The sequence below is a fragment of the Mustelus asterias genome, chromosome 16 (genome assembly GCF_964213995.1).
Source record: "Mustelus asterias chromosome 16, sMusAst1.hap1.1, whole genome shotgun sequence".
NCBI lineage: Eukaryota > Metazoa > Chordata > Chondrichthyes > Carcharhiniformes > Triakidae > Mustelus > Mustelus asterias.
In genome coordinates this window covers 73,041,117-73,066,535 of record NC_135816.1, presented here as the reverse complement: position 1 = coordinate 73,066,535, position 25,419 = coordinate 73,041,117, and positions in this window count along the sequence as shown.

Sequence of the window (25,419 nt, the reverse complement as noted above, 5' to 3'; positions counted from 1 at the left end):
CTGCCAAGGTGCTCACACTGTAGTCTCTGATATTGAGCTATTCAGACTGAGGCTTTCCCAGGCCCAAGGTACCAATAGACTCCTGGCATCTGCATAACCAACCCCTGGTATGAACGGTGTGTGTCAGGGGGGAGGGCAGTCAACAGGAAGAATCTTACTTTGTTAACGAGGCAGCAACCTTGCACATCCACAGTCGCAGAAAATCCTCGCTAATCTGACTTGAGGCTTTGGGGCGGAGCGGGGAGATGTTGGCAGAGGGGCAGGTGAATAAAAAACATTTCCTGCGATATTTCCTTATTCACGATACCAAATTTTTTTGAAAAGAAATACAAAATTGCCTTTCCTGTGACCAAACCCACACACCCATCCCTGGAATTGAAAGTCACCCGGACTCATTGTTTCATTTGAACTTCAAATACGGAGATTCTCTTTGTCTTTGGGAGAGGAAACCACTGGTAGCTTAGCAGAGAAGACCAAAAGGAAAGAGTTGCGTGCTTGGCGATGATGTCCCTTGTTTGTTGATAGCAAGTGTTGCCCCTGTATCCAAGACAGAGGGCAATGAAAGCCAGCCACGTGACAAGCCTACAGGAGAAACCTGCACTCTCTGAGGAAAATACAGGAAAATATGGCTTGCCACGAATATGTACAATATACAAGGAAGGAAGCTTGGACGAAAGCTATGGAAAGGTGATAATGACGTGATTGGCCTTTTCCCAGTTAATCGGAATTGTACTTTTAAAAAAATCACGTTTCTTCCTTTTAGAAAGCAGAAAACAAATGATGTCAACGGACAGAAATAAAATGGAACATTTTTGTGCGCTCAAAGTGCAAAACATACTTCAAATGATTGTGTTGAAGATTTCTTCACGGTATACAGAATATATCTCTGGAGAGTCTGAGGAGTAGTTTTACTCCTGAGTAGGTAATGGCTACTTGTAACCTTCAGAGGTCAATGTTGGGAAATTTCAGCCTCCCAGTCTTTCTCCAAAAGAGAAGGAGGCAACCAGAAACCTCTTGGAATCCTGAAGAAACACACCATTGGCAAAGTACAAGTCCAGTGTCCTGTCCCTCTGGGTTAATCCATAAGCAGAGACAGGTGATTAAATAAATGGAGCTGTCCTGGGATACAGGCAACTCCTCCACCGACACACACAGACACACAGACACACACACACAAACACACACATACATTATGGACCAGCTATATAATAATGAGGAGGGGGATTTATGTATTTTTTGCTGGCAAGACCAGCAATTGTTGCCCATCCCTAATTGTTCTTAAGAAGGTGGGATATCGCTTGTTTTAAATCATAATATGTTTTTGTAATGATATATAAACTGAAGCATCAGATGAATTGTAAAAGAAGTGTTCTCCTTAACCTTCCCTCTCATTTAATCTGTTACTTGAAGTAATTTAGCAAGGGATGGACTGATGTCCAAAAACCCTGGGAAGTATGAAAAACCCTCAAGGTTTTCTTTTCTTCAACTGACCTTTCTGTCTTATTTTCTCTGAATATTGAATTATTTTTTAAAAAACAAATATTTGTATGTTGGGATAAAGTGTTTCCTGCTGGAATGTGGGGGAAACTGAGATTCCTGCCACAATGTGGCGTGTCACTGTTTACTCGGAAGGAAATGAGATTTGAGGAACAATATTGACAAACAGATGAGGACAGGAATGGGTCGGATAAACTTTTTTCTGCTGAAAAGCATTTATTTGTATCTGAATATGTAAGACTGGGGCAGAGAGGGGTTGTGGGGTTGGGCGGGGGGTGGGGGGGGGACGTTATTGTAAGGGAAAACGCCCTTGGCCTGAGAAGACGGCCATTTCAACAGCAACACGGGGGTTGAATTTTTAAAAGTGCTTTTATACAGCTACTTTCTCATCCTCAGCATGTCTCAAAGTGCTTCTCAGTTAATTAAGTATTTTGGAGGTGTGGTCACTGATGTTTCGGTAAATATTGCAGCCAATTTGCGAACAACAAGGTCACAGCAATGTGACAAGACCTGATAATCTGAGTGACGTTGCTTAAGGGATCCCAATTGGCCAGGAGATGAAGGAGAGCACCCCTGCTCTTCCAATTGAGCTTTGGGAGCCTTAACGTACAACTAAGGGGCACACAGGACCTTATTTAACATCTTATGTGACAGACCTCTGATAATGCAGCACTCCCTCAGTATTGTGCTGAATGCAATCTGGAGTGATGTGCTTGAGGGTCTGGAATGGGACTTGAAGCTGCGACTTTCTGATTTAGAGCAGAGAGAGCAACTTTTTTGAAAAATGCAGATGCTTGGTTGACTTTGAAATAAATTGTCACCTTTCCCCACCCCCCCACCCCCCTCCTCCCCCCCACAAGTCCAAAACCAGACAGACTAGTTATAGGTGAAATCAGTAATGTAGTCAGTGCCAAGTTCCATATTCTCTGAGTGTGGAAACTGTTCTCACCCAAAAAGTTAAAGTGGCGTTAGTGATGCTGAACCTCCAACTCAATCCCAGCAGACACGACATTGAACAGAAAGAACACTTGGCACCAGTACTGGTGTTTGGATATCATGACTAAGCCTTTGGTTGCGGAGTTGTGATGTGGTTTTACACTTTACCAGAAGTTTTTGATTCAGTCGAGTGACTTAAAATAGAACATAGAACAGTACAGCACAGTACAGGCCCTTCAGCCCTCGATGTTGTGCCGAGCTTTGTCCGAAACCAAGATCAAGCTATCCCACTCCCTATCATTCTGGTGTGCTCCATGTGCCTATCCAATAACCGCTTGAAAGTTCCTAAAGTGTCCAACTCCACTATCACAGCAGGCAGTCCATTCCACACCCCAACCACTCTCTGAGTGAAGAACCTACCTCGGACATCCCTCCTATATCTCCCACTATGAACCTTATAGTTATGCCCCCTAGTAACAGCTACATTCACCCGAGGAAATAGTCTCTGAACGTCCACTCTATCTGTCCCCCTTATCATCTTATAAACCTCTATTAAGTCGCCTCTCATCCTCCTCCGCTCTGAAGAGAAAAGCCCTAGCTCCCGCAACCTTTCCTCATAAGACCTACCCTCCAAACCAGGCAGCAGCCTGGTAAATTTCCTTTGCATTCTTTCCAATGCTTCCACATCCTTCTAATAGTGAGGTGAGCAGAACTGCACACAATGTTCCAAATGTGGTCTCACCAAGGTCCTGTACAGTTGCAGCATAACCCCACAGCTCTTAAACTCAAACCCCCTGTTAATAAACGCTAACACACTATAGGCCTTCTTCACGGCTCTATCCACTTGAGTGACAACCTTCAGAGATCTGTGGATATGAACCCCAAGATCTCTCTGTTCCTCCACATTCCTCAGAACCCTGCCGTTGACCCTGTAATCCGCATTCAAATTTGTCCTACCAAAATGAATCACCTCGCACTTATCAGTGTTAAACTCCATCTGCCATTTTCGGCCCAGCTCTGCATCCTATCAATGTCCCTTTGCAGCCTACAACAGCCCTCCACCTCATCCACTACTCCACCAATCTTGGTGTCATCATCAAATTTACTGACCCACCCTTCAGCCCCCTCCTCCAAGTCATTGATAAAAATCACAAATAGCAGAGGACCCAGCACTGATCCCTGTGGTACACCGCTGGTAACTGGTCTCCAGTCTGAAAATTTTCCATCCACCACCACCCTCTGTCTTCTATGAGATAGCCAGTTACTTATCCAATCGGCCAAATTTCCCTCTATCCCACACCTCCTTACTTTCTTCATGAGCCGACCATGGGGAACCTTATCAAACGCCTTACTAAAATCCATGTATACGACATCAACTGCTCTACCTTCATCTACACACTTAGTTACCTCCTCAAAGAATTCAATCAAATTTGTGAGGCAAGACTTACCCTTCACGAATCTGTGCTGACTATCACGGATTAAGCTGCATCTTTCCAAATGGTCATAAATCCTATCCCTCAGGACCTTTTCCATTAACTTACCGACCACCAAAGTAAGACTAACCGGCCTATAATTACCAGGGTCATTCCTATTTCCTTTCTTGAACAGAGGAACAACACTCGCCACACTCCAGTCCTCTGGCACTATCCCCGTGGACAGTGAGGACCCAAAGATCAAAGCCAAAGGCTCTGCGATCTCATCCCTTGCCTCCCAAAGAAGCCTAGGATATATCCCATCTGGCCCAGGGGACTTATCGACCCTCAGGTTTTTCAAAATTGCTAATACACCTTCCCTCAGAACATCTACCTCCTTCAGCCTATCAGCCTGTATCCCATTCTTATCCTCAAAAACATGGTCCCTCTCCTTGGTGAACTCTGAAGAAAAGTATTCATTCATCGTCTCTCCTATCTCTTCTGACTCCATGCACAAGTTCCCACTACTATCCTTGACTGGCCCTAACCTCATCCTGGTCATTCTTTTATTTCTCACATAAGAGTAAAAAGCCTTGGGGTTTTCCTTGATCCGACCCGCCAAGGACTTCTCATGCCCCCTCCTAGCTCTCCTAAGCCCTTTTTTTTAGCTCATTCCTTGCTACCTTGTAACCCTCAAGCGACCCAACTGAACCTTGTTTTCTCATCCTTACATACACTTCCTTTTTCCTCTTGACAAGACATTCAATCTCTTTTGTGAACCATGGTTCCCTCACTCGGCCATTTCCTCCCTGCGTGACAGGGACATGCCGATCAAGGACACGCAGTATTTGTTCCTTGAACAAGCTCCACTTTTCATTTGTGCCTTTCCCTGACAGTCTCTGTTCCCATCTTATGCTCCCCAATTCTTGCCTAATCGCATCATAATTACCTGTCCCCCAATTATAAACCTTGCCCTGCCGTAAGGCCCTATCCCTCTCCATTGCAATAATGAAAGACACCGAATTATGGTCACTATCTCCAAAGTGCTCTCCCACAACCAAATCTAACACTTGGCCCGGTTCATTACCCAGTACCAAGTCCAATGTGGCCCCACCTCTTGTCGGCCTATCCACATATTGTGTCAGGAAACCTGCACACACTGTCCAAAAACTGCCCCATCCGAACTATTCGACCTATAAAGGTTCCAATCAATGTTTGGAAAGTTAAAGTCACCCATGACAACTACCCTGTGACCTCCACACCTATCCATAATCTGCTTTGCAATTTCTTCCTCCACATCTCTATTACTATTTGGGGGCCTATAGAAAACCCCCAACAACATGACCGCTCCTTTCCTATTTCTAACTTCAGCCCATATTACCTCAGTAGGCAGATCCCCCTCGAACTGCCTTTCTGCAGCCGTTAAACTATCCTTGATTAACAATGCTACTCCTCCCCATCTTTTACCACCTTCCCTACTCTTACTGAACTTCCAACAACCATTCCTGTCCCTGTTCTAACCATGTCTCCGTAATGGCCACAACATCGTATTCCCAAGTTCCAATCCACGCTCCAAGTTCACCTACCTTATTCCGGAAGCTCCTTGCATTGAAGTAGACACACTTCAACCCACCTTCCTGTTTGCCGGTATACTCCTGCGACCTTGATACCTTCCTCAGTACCTCACTACAATCAACACTGGCTTCTGGACTACAGCTCCTTTTCCCATCCCCCTGACAAATTAGTTTAAACCCCCCCCGAAGAGCCGTAGCAAATTTCCCTCAAATTGTTTTGCAAGAGCCCAATGTGCAGCTTGCAGGACTGCCCAGCCATGTCCATTTCCCCCCAGGGGCTATACTTGGTGCTACTGACCTGTACGTCTCTGGTGGATTCCCTTTATATCGTTCACATTTAAAAAAAAAGTTGTGTCACAATCGGCGAGGGCCGGGGTGGGGGGTGGGGGGTAGGGGTGGGGGTGGGGGTGGGGGGTGGGGGTAGAATTCAAAATATGGGAGGATGATATGGCGGGAAAGCCTGCTAATGTGGAAATGCATTAAAACAAGGTTCGTGACTTTTCTGGACAGGGTCCTCGTTACGTCACCAAGACCCCCCCCCCCACCCCACTTGCTTTTGTTTCCTTATCTCTTTGAATGGGAAAAGGTGACTGAAGAGGATGTGAAAAATAAAGCCAGGTATCTTGACAATAATTCGTCAAAGAAAAACTAAAAATCAAGAAGCGACTATTTCCCGACAAAAATGTGTGATTGGAAAGATTGACGATAATCCCATTAATGTTTTCAGTCAGATGTCAAACACTTGCTGTTCCCTTTTTACAATCGACATGGGGAGTGAATGACTATTGCGCCAGGGAGGCCCACGGTGGAAAGGCGTGGGACTAGCTCCCTCTTTTTACTAAAACCAGTGGCCTTAAGCGATGGGATATTCACAGCCCTATGTCTGGAAACTCAGATAACTGTGCAGTACAGCAGAAAAAGGGATCCCTGGACATCTGCACCTCTGTGCTATAAAATTCTTACAAAGGAATGGAGATAGCAACATGACTGCGACAGTGAATACTCTAGTCAGTTTATACCTATTACTTGAAGTTTGAACATTCAAGTTGCCTTATTGCTTTTAAAAGAACTCTGTCTTTACTTAGGAAAAAAAACATTTTCTTTATTCATTTAATAACATAGTACGACATTTGTGTTAGAGCACATTATTTGCATGGGACATTCCCGTGATAATAATACAGGCCACTTCTCCCTCCTGGGAAAAAAAGAATTTTTGTGAAGACTTTTCCCCATTAATTCTCTCCTGAGAGTTCCCTCCCCTCCTCCTGGAAGCACTGTTTTTTGGTGAATAATGGGTCGAAACTGGGCACCAAACCTTGAAGGGCCTGACAGTTTTATCCTTTCATGTAGTGCATTTTCCATTCCCTTCTAACCCCACAACTCACTCCCCTCCTCTCCAACTCAGGAACACACAGGCCAGCACGGGGCTCCAGCTACTCCCAGGGTTGAGATCAGCTGGCTCACACAGACACAACAATCACAGTGCCTTCACAACCCATATAACAGACTAAGCAGTGAACTGTTATTTATTCGGGGTCCAGGCATCGCTGGCTGGACCAGAATTTTGCCATGGAGAAAGTGGCGGTGAGCCGCCTTCTCGAACCGTTGCAGTCTGTGTCCCCTGGAGGAGCCCAGTTTATTTTTAATAACACACAATTCTGACTGATACTTTTGTCTCCTAGCAGTGTGATCCCAGAGCCTTATGGGGTGATATCACTGATGGCATGGCATGGTTTTTAATATACATATCCATCACAAGGCTGACTTAGTTACTGCCCTGTGTATTTAATATTGGAACTGATTGTTAGGATAGCTTAAGGGAGCCCTCTGGCATTGATGAAGTACAGATCTTACTGGACAGTAGTCATTAGATCAATCAGGCGAAGGTTCCCAGTGATGTTCAGAAGATCCTGGGGAATGTTAAAGCCCATCAAAGCTTCCTCTCAGTTTTGTTTTCCATCTGAATTGGAGTTTGAATCTTCTTTATTAGGCAGTGCTTAATGTCCCTAATTAACAGAGACAAAGGCTCTGGTTACACGGGAGGGCCTCCTGAAACATGTGGGAATTGGGGAATATCCCGAGGAAAGCAGCATCTGAAGCATGCCTGCTAATCCATTAGAGAAAACCTACATTTATGTAAACACCTCACAAAGGAGATTAAGCACTTTAAATAATTGGACAGCCAAGAGGGGAAACACACTGGATCCACAGCACTCCGAGAAAGAACAGAAAACTATATCTGCCCTCGGGAATTCTGTTAGAACTTGAGGATTGAGGCCTTCTGTGACGGCTGAATTTATGGTGGTTTTATTGCGATAATGCACTAACTGAGATATTACCACGGCAAATCCTATCACTGAAGGCACACAAAGAAGTTGCCATCTGAACTGCTGCCACGGGAAGCCAAATGCAGGCTTCTGATGGGCCTAATAGGCACCAGCAGCGCACTGCAAGCAAATGCAGGGAGAATGGAGCTGGTAGGCCATAGGTCTCTGTCTGACTCTCGTTTTCCCTGTGGCTTGTCAACAACATGATAACACCAGCACATTTGACAGGGATGCCTCAGATTGCAGCTTCCGTTTACACTACAGTTACACTGCAGTTGCCAGAGTGCCAGCAACAGCAGAAGGGTGACTGCATGGGGCAAAGACTGCGGATTATCACTGGATGAATGAAGAGGGAGTCGCAATAATATTTTTCTATGAGAGAGCTATTAGAACATGGAATGCTTTGCCACAAGTGGCTGATGAGATAACGACGAAAATGCTAATGAGCAGGGATTTGGATAATGCATCACGTAATAGAAGAAGGGAAAGAGGTAGGACAGGGAAAGGATGAAGAGTTAGTGCCAGGAAATGCATTTTGGACCAAATATTGTCATGAATGTGAATCTAAAGTTTCAAAGTTTCAACAAGACATGCGACATTTATTTTCTGAAAGCAGGACCTCCATTGCTGGATGGGAGAGGGGGTGTGGTATGTGGGTCAATGTGGATGAGTGAGCTGCCAGATGGAAACTTGGGGGCCTGGTGTACTCAATAACTTGTATTGGCCAGCAATGGTGCTGTGGTCCAGCGGCACAAGGAAACATTAAGACTTCTTGTGATGTTTCCCCTCGTGGGGGAGACTGGAACCAGGGGACACAGTTCAAAAATTAAGGTCCCCCATTTAAAGATGGTGATGAGGGAGAATTCTTTTCTCTGAGTTTTGTGAGTCTGTGGAATTCTCTTCCCCAGGGAATGGTGGAGGATGGGTCACTGAATAGCTTCCAGGCTGAATTAGATCGATTTTTATTCTGCAAGGGAGTCAAGGGTTATGGGAATGGCGGGCAGACTGGAAAGTGGAGTTGAGATCACAATCAGATCAGCCATGACTTTATCAAATGGTTCAGCAGGGGCGAGGGGCCGAATGGTTCTTGTTTTCTTGATGGTATTTCAAGACAATAAGTTTTGTACTAACCCTGCCTTATTACCTTGCAGTCCTAGGATGGAGGTATTGCAAGTCCAGTGCTAAATATTTCACTGAACAAAGAAATCAACTTGCTATTTTTATTCAAAACAAAGTGACTTTTTGGATGTCCAGGCAGAGCAGAAGTTCCTCTGTTCCAACCCCATTCTGCCTGAATTAGCTGATCGACTGCAAAGCTCAACTTGGTCATTGTATCCTTGGGCTAGAGGGAAATAGAAAAGTGAAAGGTTTTTATTCCTCTTCATTCCCCACTGCTGGGATGTATTTGTGTGTGGCCATTGGGTAAGAACAAGATTAAGTTTGATTCTGCTGAAATACAAATATTGCATTTTTGTTCCAAGGAGAAATGAAATTAATTTGAAAATGATTTTCTTGCAGAAGTCTGGGTTGGCAGGTGTGGGGGAATAAGGGTTACTGACACATATGTGTCCAGGTGCACAGATATAAACACGTGTACACTCGACCACATACAGACACACACACAGACATTAATGCTCATACCCAGATATACATAGACCTTTAAATATATACAGATGTACACACAGATGCAGACATGCGCATGCATGAACACATAAACATGTATTTAGATCTATATACATACACATGCAATAAATTGAGGCCTAAATAGTGGCAATCGCTTGCCATTCAAAACTCTTCAAGTTCTGAAGAAGGTACTTTTAGTAGCACAGTAAATAGATTGAAATAGGATGCAAACCATATGAGTCCATGAAAACTTTTTTTCATATTCAGTGGAAATGTGGGTTTTGACTGAGTCCGGATGACTCATGAGCCCTTTAAAAATGTAGGTAGGCGCCAATTCTGGGATTTCTGATCCCATTCCTGGGACTTCTGATTTTCTACAGGGTCTTTTAAAGGGGGTGGGTTTGGGTCACAGGCCCGCACATTGCAGTCCTGACCTGGCTGCTTCTGTTGTTGAGGAAGACATAGAACATAGAACATAGAACATAGAACATAGAACATAGAACATAGAACATAGAACATAGAACATTACAGCGCAGAACAGGCCCTTCGGCCCACGATGTTGCACCGACCAGTTATAAAAAAAAAACTGTGACCCTCCAACCTAAACCAATTTCTTTTCGTCCATGAACCTATCTACGGATCTCTTAAACGCCCCCAAACTAGGCGCATTTACTACTGATGCTGGCAGGGCATTCCAATCCCTCACCACCCTCTGGGTAAAGAACCTACCCCTGACATCGGTTCTATAACTACCCCCCCTCAATTTAAAGCCATGCCCCCTCGTGCTGGATTTCTCCATCAGAGGAAAAAGGCTATCACTATCCACCCTATCTAAACCTCTAATCATCTTATATGTTTCAATAAGATCCCCTCTTAGCCGCCGCCTTTCCAGCGAAAACAATCCCAAATCCCTCAGCCTCTCCTCATAGGATCTCCCCTCCATACCAGGCAACATCCTGGTAAACCTCCTCTGCACCCTCTCCAAAGCCTCCACATCCTTCCTGTAATGTGGGGACCAGAAATGCACACAGTACTCCAAGTGCGGCCGCACCAGAGTTGTGTACAGTTGCAACATAACGCTACGACTCCTAAATTCAATCCCCCTACCAATAAACGCCAAGACACCATATGCCTTCTTAACAACCTTATCTACTTGATTCCCAACTTTCAGGGATCTATGCACACATATACCTAGATCCCTCTGCTCCTCCACACTATTCAAAGTCCTCCCGTTAGCCCTATACTCAACACATCTGTTATTCCTACCAAAGTGAATTACCTCACACTTCTCCGCATTAAACTCCATCCGCCACCTCTCGGCCCAACTTTGCAACCTGTCTAAGTCTTCCTGCAAACTACGACACCCTTCTTCACTGTCTACCACACCACCGACTTTGGTGTCATCAGCAAATTTGCTAATCCACCCAACTATACCCTCATCCAGATCATTAATAAATATTACAAACAGCAGTGGCCCCAAAACAGATCCCTGAGGTACACCACTTGTAACCGCACTCCATGATGAATATTTACTATCAACCACCACCCTCTGTTTCCTATCCGCTAGCCAATTCCTGATCCAATTTCCTAGATCACCCCCAATCCCATACATCTGCATTTTCTGCAGAAGCCTACCATGGTGAACCTTATCAAACGCCTTACTAAAATCCATATATACCACGTCCACTGCCCTGCCCCCATCCACCTCCTTGGTCACTTTCTCAAAAAACTCAATAAGGTTAGTAAGGCACGACCTACCTGCCACAAAACCATGCTGACTATCACCTATCAATTCATTACTCTCCAAATAACTATAAATCCTATCCCTTATAATTTTTTCCAACATCTTGCCGACAACAGAAGTGAGACTCACCGGTCTATAATTCCCGGGGAAGTCTCTGTTCCCCTTCTTAAACAATGGGACAACATTCGCTAACCTCCAATCTTCTGGTACTATACCAGAGGCCAACGACGACCTGAAGATCAGAGCCAGAGGCTCTGCAATCACTTCTCTTGCCTCCCAGAGAATCCTTGGATAAATCCCATCCGGACCAGGGGATTTATCTATTTTCAGACCCTCCAGAATATCCTGCACATCCTCCTTATCAACTGTAATACTGTCTATTCTACTCCCTTGCAACCCAGTGTCCTCCTCAGCTATATTCATGTCCCCTTGCGTGAACACCGAAGAGAAATATTGGTTCAATGCTTCACCAATCTCCTCCGGTTCCACACATAACTTCCCTCTGCCATCTATAACTGGCCCTAAACTTGCCCTAACCAACCTTCTGTTCTTGACATACCTATAGAACGCCTTAGGATTCTCTTTAACCCTATCCGCCAAAGTCTTCTCATGTCCCCTTTTAGCCCTTCTAAGCTCGCTCTTCAACTCCCTCTTAGCCAATCTAAAGCTTTCTAGTGCACTACCCGAGTGCTCACGTCTCATCCGAACATAAGCCTCCTTTTTCTTTTTAACCAACAAAGAAACTTTTTTGGTGCACCACGGTTCCCTAGCCCTACCAATTCCTCCTTGCCTGACAGGGACATACCTATCACAGACTCGCAGTAGCTGCTCCTTGAAAAAACTCCACATGTCGGACGTTCCCAGTCCCTGCAATCTCCTAGTCCAACCCATGTTTCCTAATTCTCTCCTAATAGCCTCATAATTACCCTTCCCCCAGCTAAAACCACTGGCCCGAGGTTCATGCCTATCCCTTTCCATCACTAAGGTGAACGTAACCGAATTGTGGTCACTATCACCACATGTTCTAGTCCTCCACAATTTTCATAGTGCAGCCCAACTTTCCAAAGTACCGTGGTTCCCAGCCCCTCAGAGGTGTCATAAAACATAGTTTGCGTGAGGTAACCTTTCGAATTGTAAGTTCAAAAGGACCCCCTCATGCCCCCTATACTAGGCTATGCACCTCCACCAAATCACTCCAATTCTTCCTCAGGTTCTTGCTCAAGACTCCAGAAGTGAGTACATATGGACATTAGGTAAGATATGTCAGACCTGGCTGTTTAGTTGCATAGCCTAATGACACATGCAAAGCAAGTGAGATTTTAACCTACTCAAACCCATTCACTTACAAAACGTTGGAATCAGGCCCAGTGGCTCACACTCCAAGAATGGCCACTTGGTGAGGAACTTATACCTTGAATTCCCACATGAGCACGAAGTACCGTGTTCATGGACCAGAGCATTTTGGGAGATGCTTTGGAATCCATTGCTACACACTTGGATAAACCCCTTGATAACTGAAAGCTTTGGCTTGTGCTGCACTCGACGCTTATTCAGTAAATCTCTTAGTTACTCTCTAATTTACTGCTAGACGGTTTTATAGGCAGTAACTTCCAGCTACACTGTGAAGAATAATTTAGATAATATACTCTTACAAAAATGGTAAAGACTTAAAGAATGTCTGAAATTGTGAAGACAAAATTACATTTTTCTTCAACTCTAATGAAAGTCCCTGTTTAAAAGTTTAATTTCATATTGCTGGCTAAATATTTTAATGATTAATTTATTCAGGCAAATTTATGTGGAAACCAGAAAATTAATTTTAGTAAACCCGTAACATTGGAAAGGAATTTGTATTTGCTTTCTTTTTAAAAATGCAATCTTTGTGTGATTTTAGTGAAATGATTACTGGTGAAAAGTAATTCAATCAAGATTTACTCAATAGATATGCAAATCAGTTAAGTTGTTTTGCTGTGATTATTTGGGCCAGTTTCAGTTTGGGGTATATTTACCTTGGAGTGGATGGATCTTTGCGAAAATGGTTATGGAGCTGGAAGTCATGCAATTGGCCCAACTTCCGTTGGTAATTGATTGATTATTCTCAACTGACAAGAGAAACATATGGGCCCTAACACCATACTCATCAGGGAGATGGTGGCATAGTGGTAACATCACTGGACTCATAATCCTCAGGCCCATGCTAATTCTCTGGGGACATGTGTTCAAATCCCACAATGGTAGCTAATGGAATTTAATTCAATAAACTTTTAAAAATCATAGAATTGAAAAGCTCATCTTAGGAATAATAGAATATTGATTGTCATCAAAATTATTCTGGTTCACTAATGTCATTCAGGGAAGGAAATCTGCCATCCTTATCTGGTCTGGCTTACATGTGACTCCAGACCCACGGCAATGTGGTTGACTCTGAAATGCCGTCTGAAATGCAAGCCACTTGGTTCAAGGGCAATTAGGAATGGGCAAGAAATACTGGCTTTTCCAGAGACGCTCACTTCCCATTGAAAGAATAAAGTAATAGAAATGATTTGGGGAATGGACACTCCAAAGTGTCTAAGTTTGTGAATGCAATTAGGTGCAAAGGCCAATTATAGCACCCACAAATTCAGTCTGATTTGCACAGGTCAGGTCAGCTAGCAGGAGGAGTTCAACACAAACCAGGGAATTGAATAGAAGTGAGAATGGCGATTACCTCGTAACAGGTGAGAATTTCCGGCCTTGGGGTGAGCGCGGCCTGAAAAGGTCCATGTCCTGCCTGCTATGATTCCTATGGCGAGCGGGACAGGAACATTCCACCCAACATGGTTAAGAGCAGGACAGTGATCCAGAGGTATTTGAATAAGTCCTTGAAATTATTATTTGCAGGCAGTTCTGAAAGCAGTATAACATTGGATAGATGTGGATGTGTCTAAGGAGGAGATGTTGAAGCTGTTCTGTCCTTATTTATACAGCACTGGGATGCTGTGATCTCCAGATTGCAGGGAATTATTGGGTCCAGAGCAGGCTGATGGGGCTGATTCCTTAACTTTGAAAGTTGCAGCATGAGGAAAATTGGTCTACCCTGGAACTTCACTCAATGAGGATGGGGGAACTTGATGGGGGATTTAGGCTGTTGGCTGATACTTGGATTCATTGGGCAGGATTCTCTGGCCGTTCATGCCAGTGGGATTCTCTGCATCCCACTGCAGTGAATGGAAATTTGGCTGAGCACCAGATTCTCCATCCTTGCTGGCAGCGGTGGCGGGGCATGAACGGCGGGAGAATTGCAGCCAACAACTAGGGACACATTATAAAATTAAGGACTCCCAGAGAAAATGGACAAATAAGGGAACTTTTTTTATTAGTGTGAGGGAAATAGAAAAACGGTATAGATTCTGGGGAGGTGTGACAGAAAACCACAGCAGAGTTTAAAAGGAAAAGGACTTGGTGAATTCTTATTCGGAAAATGGATAGAAGGTAATCAGTTCCATGATAAAGTAAGAAAACTGTTGGGTGGCTCAGAAGGGTCGGTGCACAGAACAATGGGTTAGCTCAAAACATCAGCACTTTTAAGTTGAAATGAATCTCTTCACATTGTTCAGGGGCAGGTCCATCAGCTCTCAAATTCATGGAACGTAACTGGATTGATGAGACTTTGTGGGCGAAATTCAAATTTGGCAGAGGCGAAAAATGGGCAGTAAGCCGTTTATATACCCTGCCCAATTAGAAAGGGGAATGCGCAAGAAAATGTTGAAGTTTATGATCGGCCTGGTGATAAATGCCTTACCATGCTCCTCTATTAGGCAGGCCTCCCAGATTAAACAGTGCTGGCCTACTTTCACCCCTACATGCAATGAGAGCTTATTGATCCTGGAGTGCATTCCAGGCCATCTGAGATTGACCGCAAAGATTACCAGTTTAAAAGAGGGAAGTAAAAAGGAGGCCATTATTTTTATTTCAAGCATACTGTTCAATGTTGGAAGGTAATGGAGGTTGTCGAGATGTCAAATGCTGGCAAGGGTTAATAAGGTTAAACAGACAGTGCTGGGGGTATCCATAGCAACAGAAGGTTGGTTTAAAACTTGGGGCTAATAAATATGGATTTCTGTGTAAAAGCGGAGAGTCAGGTGTGTACTGCCTTTCAGTCCAGTGTGTTATTGTGGTGGGCCGCTGTAATGCTGTGTGGAAATGGATGGTTGCCGTGAGGTTGCATGGTTATTACATGTAATTGATTACTCGGTCAGGCTTGTGCTTTGCCACCAGGCCTGTCTCATCTCCATATGTCTGGTGTTGAAATACAGGGACCAGCTGGTCATTCACATCAGAAAGCTGAGACTGATACACTGATTCTTCCTTTTGGGCATCAGAGTGGAGGATGGGAATGTGCTTCAAAAGTGCATTATATTTAAAAAAAACTAAAATCATCTAAATCAGTGATGCATTTTTTCAGCACCTTACAGTTTAACCCCATTAACTTTCCGTTTTACAGAGCACAGTAATGGGTATTCATCCCATGTACTTATTACTCCGTCCAATATAGCCTAGAAATTACTTTGAGGAATATTAGTGAATAAACACTGAATACATCTGTAAGCTGATCCTGCCAAAAACAATTTCTAGACTGTACATGTTTAATAATGAAAAGAGGAAGGAAGGATGTGCTTTGATACAGATACTGACCCTATCTCTTAAAAACATTCCAAACAATTAATTCGTTCAATATTATTATTTAGGTAAACATCTATGGTAATGACTGATCAGGACAGCAAAGTCCTACTGAAAGCAATGGGATGAATGACCCGTTCATCTTGTTTAGTGTGAGTTGAAAGAAGACCGCTGACCTGAGTCATAAGGAAAACTTGCTGTTCTTTGAAAAGTGTTTTGGTATCTTTAGAGCAGGATTTTCCCTGGGGCTTTGGGAGCCCCATCGCAAGGATCAAATGGGGGTCCCGATTGGCCACATCTTCCTCGTCAGCTCAACCTTCCTAATTGGCTGTCTTCACCTGTATTGCCAAATTGAAGACGGCTGGCAGGCTCTTGGTAGGCCCAGTCATAGCCCCAGCAGCTCTGGAGCCTTGGCAGCTTCACCAAAAAAGGACCGTGACCGTGACTCAGCATGGAGGAACTCTTGGAGGTGATAATTGAATTAAAAACTGAGGTGGATTGAAGCCTTTGAGGCCCCTTGGAGCAGAACAGAAACCCCTCCAGAGGGTGGATGGTGTGGCCTTTCATGCTTATGCCCCCTCCCCCCTCCCCCTCCCCACACCCCTCACCTTCAAACCTGTCTCCTTAGGGCTGGGAAGTCCTTAGTGTTCAGTTGAAGCACAGAAAAGTTTCACATTTCACCGGAAGAGCAGAATTTCTGACAATGCCCTACCCCCTCCTTGTATGTCTCGGGATGCACGGATAGATGGATTAGATGGGCATATGGTTCACTTTTGTAAGCAGTGTTTGCGACCTTGGACTGTAGTATTCTCCTGATCAATAAATTGATGTCTCAGAGTTCATTAGTCATTGGGTTGGGGATGAAATCAGGCTTGACTATGATGTCTTCCGTGACTGAATTTATTCTCAGAGTGTGTGGCGATATATGTCCAAGACCGGATGGCACGTAATTTGGCAGAGAGTAGAAGAACAAAATTTGCATAAATTGAGCAATCACAAACTGACACTCACAGCAAGATTGCCTGATGGTACTCACTGATTAGGATTGCACCAGAAACAAGCGGTGGTAAAGATTATCAAAACAAAAAAGGAGAGAATTTTGATAGAATAAAACGAGACTCTAGGTTCACATGCTTGTTTGCCAGTCAGTTTACTCCATTTGGAGTTACAGCAGAAATGTTTCAAAGCTGGGAAATAACATTCATACAGAAAATCTATCACAAATTAAATTTACCACTATATATATGTACAGCAAAGGAGGAACTTGCATTTACAGAGCATCTTCACAATCTCCCTATAGACAATTAAATACTTTTGAAATGTAGTCATGGCTGTAATGTAGGAAACATAGCAGCCAATTTGCACAGGTTTAGGAAACTGGAGCAACTGTTCATCACAAAATGCTGTGGGGTCTTTCACATCCACTGGAGATGGCAGACAGATCCTCTGTTCAACATCTTATCCAAAGGACAGTAGCTCCAACAATGTTGCACCCCCTCAGTACTGCACTGGACTGCCAGTCTAGATAATGTGCTCAGGTATCTGGAGTGGGGTTCAAACTCATATGTTTAAGTTTATTTATTAGTGTCGCAGGTAGGCTTACATTAACAGTGCAATGAAGTTACTGCGAAAATCCCCTAGTTGCCACACTTCAGGTACACTGAGGGGGAATTGAGCATGGCCAATGCATCTAACCAGCACGTCTTTCGGATGTGGGAGGAAACTGGAGCACCTGGAGGAAACACACACAGATACGGGGAGAATGTGCAAACTCCACACAGACAGTGACCCAAGCTGGGAATCGAACCCTAGTCCGTGGCGCTGTGAGGCAGCAGTGCTAACCGCTGTGACACCGTGCCTCCTGACTTAAAAGACGTGAGTGTTACGAACTGAAACATGGCTGGCACCTGAACTCAGCAGCATACAATGTCACTTGAAATTGTAGTTGCTGTGTTAAAATTGTTATTCACAGATCCTGAGTATGTTTGTTAATGCATACTACAAATTGCATCTCGAAGATGTGTTGCCTTACTAATCAATTTAATGCTTATTGCTTATGAAAGCTGAGACAATCTGATAAAGGAGCAAGATACAAATTGCCAACTATTGCAATAAAACCCAGCAGAAATATGTACTTGACACGTTTTTTAAAAAACCCAGGTTTTGTGGTCCCCGTAGTGGTGAATGCTGAGACATTGGCCTCTATTGAGAGTCACAATGACACGGCAACTTCTGGCTATTTGCACTTGCACCAGAAATCAGAGGTTATGGTGTGGCTCAGTGGATGGTGACTCTGCCGAACTGCTTTATAAAGTGGCACTGATGCTGGCCTAGCCAGCGAAGCCCATATCTCGGGAAAGAATGAATAAAAAGGGACCCGTATTGCGTCAATTTTGGCTGATTGCCTACGACTAGCATTGGGTTGAACATTGAATTGGTTGGAGCTGGTATCAGTAGAGCCTGCTTGGTAGCACTTCCACATCTATAAACCCTATTAAAAGGAATATACCACTTTTGTGTAACTTTTACTTGACACCTTTGCTTGATGCCAGTGCCTAAGGGAAAGGATTTTAGCTCCTCCTATAGTATGTGCTGCTCAAAATGAAAAGCAATATCCAAAACAATCCTTTGAAACAAAATAGAAATTTGTAACATTTGGCAGCGAGAGAGGAAGACTGTCAAAGGAAACCAGAGGGAGGTGCAGTAATGTTTGTGGGAGATCTGAAGATTCTGAAATGATTTTGGTCATGTTTAACTTTGAGAGATACTGCCCTTAATCTGGATAAATGTGCACTTTGAACAACCCCTAAGACCTTGATTTTCCATGGAAAATCGCAACATTTACAATCAGTGTCAAATGCCAGAGCATTATTATTGCAGCTGCCTAACTGCTCTACCCAGTGTGGAACTGAGCTACACGGACCAGAAAATCCTACGTTCAAACTCTGGTCTATACTGCTTGCTGCTCTCATCTTCAGTCAGATAGAGTTAGCTTCAATGTCCACAGGCTATAGTCAGAAAGTTTTGTCCACGTTTCCACTTCCGATCGTTATCCCTCTGGGAAGTGCCCATGTACAGGTATTGGCTAAACACAGAATTGGACTTGATTGTGATGCTGCTTGGGTTGAATAGTCTCCTGGTGGCTAATTCACAAATGAAAGAAAATCACATGGTTGAGGTGTTAGATCAGTGTTGATCAGCGTGGAACTATAGTCCCCGGCCTGAGGCAGGAGGAAACAGATTTGCATTTCTATGTGCCTCTCTGAGAAACATGCAAAATATGTATGTGATTAATTTGACGTGCAGTTGTGCCTGTCAGGCAGGAGAAAGGGGCAGCCATTTTGTGGATAGCAAGGCTCCACAAGAAACAGTAAGATGGATGACAGGTTAATCTGTTTGTCATGGTGTGGGATTGAGGCCAGTGCAGCAGCGGAGAACCATTTGCTTCTCTTTGAGTGATAATCTGGAATCCTTAAAATCCTTCCAGCCAACAGAAGGGGCGTTGTTTATTGTGTCACTGAAAGATAGTGTAGCTGCCAATGCAGTGCTCCTTCAGTACTGCAGGGGAGGGGCAGCTTGGATTAAAACATCTAAATTATGGACTGGAATTTGGAGATTTTCTTTATAACTAACTCCCTCATACTATTTGGTTGTCCTCTCCTTGACATTAGTGCAGCTTTTATGGTTTAAATGGTTTATTCTGTAACCTGTTGACAGTTTGTTTGTTTTTCTTTGGGGAAACTTCTAGGTTAACAAGTCTTCATTTAATGGCAGTTTGACTTGCCCTACTAATTGGTGCCAAAGATTCTGAAATGCCTTGGAAGGGATTTTTGATATAATCTGAACATTTTTACAACACTGTGGATTTACAATACTGATAAAGGCCAACTTGGCAGTGCACTGAAGGTGTTAAGTTTATTAATGAAAGAGAGTTCAGTGTAAATCATTTGTAAGGAAGGAGTTGCAAATGCATTGTGAGCACTGAGATTCATCTATTTTTCTAAGCCAACTGAAAGCTCAACTCTGCAATATATTTTGAAGAGTGGATCCTTGCCTCTGCTTCCCCATCTCCACCTCCCCAGCCCCCACCACCTCTGCCGCCAACACAATCCACAGCTTTGAAGCCCTGCTGTCATCAGCCTCAGGAAGGTCTTCACAGGATCAAAAACAAATTGAGCAGCGCAGAGCTTCCGGGCAGCTAACTAAAGAAAATATACAATTAGAGGATGTAGGCCAGTGAGCAGCAAGGCTGTCACAGCAGTAGACTTTGGACCTTCTCTTCCGTTTCGGAGCTGCACCCTGCATCTGGTCAGGTTCCAGCAATTATTGTCGAGATGTTCTAAAAACGGAGGCTGCAGGGTGATCCATAAAAGTAGCAGGAAAGGCCTCTGGCTGCCTTCTTCCTTACAACAATATGTATTATGTTGTAGCGCTGAAAATGTCTAAAATAGGACTTTGGCACGGGTCTTTGTTGTTGTCCCTCACACCGTCTTCCAAGCAACAGAGAGCGTTCTCCGAACAACTCCCGTTGCCTCAGCCTGTTTGTTGAGTACAAGCTGCCGTGGCAGTGGAGAGGAGGGGGTGGGGGGGAGGAGGGGGGGGGGTGCACGTACTGCAAGCAAACATTTGTGTTCAGTCCCAGCTTGTACTGCGACCCTTTGCCGAACAGCAAAACGGATGAGCAACGACATTTCTGAATTTGTTTTTGTTGGAAGTGCCTCGGCTCCCAATTGTTTGTAAGGAGGAACCAACATTCAGTTGGAACGGCAAATTCCTCGCCACCACCCACCAAATTTTCACATCTGTAAGGTTTAAACTCCTTGCTGCTGCAGGGCCAATCACCCCTCTGATACCTCAACCCATGCCCTTTCTTCAAGTATACCATGTCAGTAAGTATTAAAGAAAGATGTGTATTCATATAGTGCCATTCGCAATCACAGGACAGCCCAAATTTGTAGTCAATACTTTTTGTATATGTAGCCACCATTTTATTTGTGGCCATTCAACAATGGGACATTTCCAAGCTAAAGACAAGTCCAACATCATTATACTTTCCAGCTGTGAGCACAGGGTAATAGTGAGGAATGAGAAGTCTGCTTGATGTTTCTCCTCCTTAACTTGGGGAGGTGCAAAAGCCAATAGTACCCGAGCATGACTGCTTGGTTCTAAACATAGACAATAGTGTACTCAATAACACTGCACTAAAATTCAATATTCCCCCGATCTTGAACGCACTGGGTGGTTGTGGAACTCTTAAATGTATTACCGGAGAAGATGAAGGAAGGACAAACTGAGGAGTCACCACAGAGTCACTGTCTCAAATGTCCTCACTAGCCAACAAACAGCACCATTGCCAGAGGCCTGGGAACGGCTGACCTCACCCCATGCATCATTGTCAGACAAGATTGCACGAAATAAAGAGATAGGAGCTCGTCTAAAGTGGGAATTTCTGTTTCTAATAATCCTGCAGAATGGATTTCAAATCCACTGACCCATGTGAGGCACATGTGTCATGACGGTTGGATCATTCCGGATCACTGTGCTTTTCCCTCTGTTGCCCGTTGCCTCATATTTGTGAGTGAGAATCCAAAGACTTCCTGTTTTTGTGTTATGGAAAAGAGGCTTTCATTTTATACAAGTTGATGCGATTTTGAAGCAACACGAGCAATCTGAGTGAATGCTTGTTAGTGCTGTGACATTGGTCTCCCACCTATAGCAGAGCAGTTTGCTGTTTTATTTGCTTGCTGCTGCAGTGCTGCTCCAAGCTCCCCTAAGGATCGGAAACCTCTGAGTAGAGCTTGTTGCAGTGGGCAATACCGTTTCCTTGTTTGTTTGAATTTCACAATCCATTTTAGTCACATAAACAACAGTTTTCCTTCTCTATTTCTCAGCATGAGTGGAAGTCATTGAGAACTTATTTGTGGGGGGGGGGGGGGGGGGAGGCGGGGGGGCGGTGCTTTCCTCACCATTAGAACAAAAATTTCAGCTCGGGCTAAATGTCAGCTTGGAGTAGAAATTAAAAAGATTAAAAATAACTGGGTGAAACCTTTAAATCAAAGTTTCCGCAGGATTTTGTTCCAAAAGGAACACACTCATGTTGCAGACTTGTCTTCTTTCCTCCTCAGTCTCATTGAGCACTTGGTTCATCACAAATCAATCTGGCTCCTGTTTCACAAAGATCAACATAGATAAGGCCAAATGAGGGAGACCTTTCAACCCATCTATTTCATTCTAGAAACCTATGGAACTCCCCCCTCCCCCACCATAGCATCCAACTGGATCTTAAATGAGTCCCACATTTTTGCCTGCACTACCCTACTAAGAAGATGATTTCAAGTGTTCAACACTTCTAATGTGTAGAAGTGCTTTTTGATGTTCTGCTTCTTTCCCAATGTACTTACATCATGTTGTCCTGCAGTTGAGGTGTAACTTGGAAAACTGCACATCTTGTCTTTTCTATTCCAATAAGTGGCCCAGATTTTTGCAGAGTTGCGAATACTCCCACCACCTTTGAAAATGACAGAAGCCCCGCCCCATTTCTGAGAGTTCCATTGGGAGGGGAAAAAATTGTGGCTAACACAGGTGACACCTGAACTCAGTGCTGCATTCACACACACCCCATTTCAGCTGTAAGGGCCTTAACCTGCAGTGTGGGAGTTACAGACTTTTAGAATAGTCATAAAAGCTCTTAAAAAGCAGATATGGTCCATAGAACTGTCAAGTTATTTAAATCACCAGTCCATTAAACGTTAAACAGCCTATCTATATCATTGAGGTTTAAAAATATTTAAGCTGTCCAGTTACTTAAATCCCCAGCCCATCAAAATTAATAAAAAGAAAAAGGTTGAAAAATCCATTACAATAGCTGTTAACTTTACCCCAAGTGTTATCGCTTACTAGTATTAATGCTTTGCTTGTTTCTACAACCTATCATTACTTCAGTAGGAGGTTTTGAGTTTACAAATTGATTAACAGTTTGAAGAGGTTATTAAAGGATTAGTTGTATTTGATCTGCTGTTATGAATACAACTGTTTGTTTTATAAGGGATAAAGTACTTGAGGAGAGTTAAATGTCTTGAACTGGCTTTCATGAATGGGAGCTTTTATTATGATGAAAGCATAATAGATATCGAGATCTTTATTTAATTTCATCTCAGTATGGCTCCTGATGTCTGACCATGGTGAAGACTTGATGATGTGGCAAGGAAAATGTAAGGCAAAGATGTTGGATGGGGCGGACATGGATTTCCATGAGATGGTATTAAGTTGACATGGGCTACAAGGCTCCATGGGGGATGTGGGTTAGCACGGATTGACATTAAATTGGCATGGCACAATATGGGGCCATGAGATGCTGTTGGGTGGGGGGGGCATAAGTTGGCATGGGGGGTATGAGGCATCAGGCATGGTTTGGCATGGATGGGGAATGGGGAGTGGGTGGTGGGATGAAGAGATATGAGGGGTGTGGGCTAGAAGACCTAATATTTAATATAAATAAGATGAAATCTCGAGAGAATCAAGGCAAGCCTTTTAAACAGCTTGTCTCGGCACTTAACAGTCTCTGGAGGCAATGGGTCTGACACCATCCCACACCCACCTCCCTCTGGAAAAAAAAGTTTTGCTTTCAGAGTGTTTTGGGATTGTGATAGGTTTAATTGTTACTTACCTTTAGGTACTTCTTTATGATCTACTTACTCAAATGTATCAACAAAGAGAGAGTCAGGATCAAACAGTGAGCGCAGAGGGAGTAGAGTAAGTGAAGTTCTGGCCATCTTGTGTATAGAGTCCTAGTTCTGGCCTCGGAAATACAAGAGACATTTAAGTGTGAGAAAGAATGCAGAGAAGAGGCATGAAACTGATTACTGGCATCAGGGGTCCCAGCTAAAGCAAAAGACTGGAGAGAGTTGGACTTTTTTAACTGCAAAGGAGACCATCAAGAGGTAATTTTCTAAAGGTACGCAAGATAATTAAGGCAGTTGAAAAGGTAATTACTTTAAATTAAATTACCGAAGTAGGACAAAGGTCTCCACAGATTTAAACCAGTGGAAATCCAAATTTAGGACCAGTATCATGTTGTTTTCCTTCGCACAAAGATGGACAAATACAGACTTCCATTAGGTAGAGTGGTGGAGCTAAAACCCAGGAATAATTAAAGAAACAATTAGATGTAGAGATAGAGAGAGTGTAGAATGGTTCTGGATGGATGCTTTAAAATGGACTGACTGGCTGGATCCGCCAGTATTCTGTCCTGGGATTTTATGAAGGTTATTTACATTATAGAATAGGTCTTCACTCAGACATTGACCACATTGAACCACTATCCATTGGCCAAAGATGACAACTCAGAAAATTCAGTCAGGCTGTCGGACATGGAACCAAATCAAGTCAATGCTCTATTGGATCACTATCATTATTCACCTTGGAAGCAGATACAGAAAACAAACAGCTAGGTGAACAGAGGCAAAGCATGATTACCACATCAGGCTACTGAACTTAACAGTTTACTGGGCCATTGGGTTCAGTACCACAACCAACACTGGGCTCAATACCATACCAGGCTGTAGGCCTCAGTACCACACTAAACCATTGAGCTCTGTACTACACCAGGTCATTGGGCTCACTTCCACACTAGATTGTTGACCTTAGTAGCACACAAGACTGTTGGGCTCTATACCACACCAGACCGCAGGCCTGAATATCAAACTGGGCCATTGTGCCTCTACCACACCAGACTGTAGGTTTGAATACCAGTGATTCGATACTACAAAGGTAAACTGCTGGAGCAGCTGGCTTTAATACATTACTTTGGATTAAACCAGTAGCTGGAGTTATAAGAAAAAAGTGCCTGAACACTGACAAAATAAACCAAACAGGAAGAGTTGCTGAATGATTTTGGGAGGCGTCTGGGTAATATGGCGTGGACCAAGTGAGTAAAAGTAGAAACACATTGCAGACAAGAGAGAGTTGGAGTGGGAGGGAGAGATGGTAATTGAACATTAGAGATCACAACACATGAAGATAGATCTGACAGCTCGAGCTCCATAGAAACCTAGATGGTGACAAAATAAATTTCCTGTCTGCGGTAGTTATCTTTCACCTTAAGCCCCCACTTACAATCTCTTATCCCGTCATTGAGTAGCTCTGAGTCAATTCTGACATGGCATGTGGGTGAGCCAAGGGCAAATACGTAGTAGAATGCAGACGGCTGCTAGCCCAGCGTTTGACAAAACCCTTCAGCTGTACATGTGCAGTGTTCCAGTAGACTAAATAGTTTTTTTGTGTGAAAATGCTGAGGTGAGGAGATTGTTACTGTATCAGATACAGACACTTATGGGATTTGACTAATGAATTCCCCAATCTTTTTGGATTACTTCCTTTTGTTGGAGGATTCTGGCGAGATGTCAGAGGCTGACAGAACACAGGAGGCTGGAAATTCTTGCTCGTTTGCAGTGAACTACTTCAAGAGCTGCTGCACTGTAAGGGACAGCAGGCCTCTGTGACAGAATGGGTCTGGTGTTTGTTGGGTCACACTTTTTCTAGCCGTGAGTCTGCTTTTCTTGAAGTATTTTTTGCTTTGCTTGCTGACTATTTCACATTGTCCCCATCATGTCTTACCCTTGCAGAACAACTGATATCAGGAAACACTA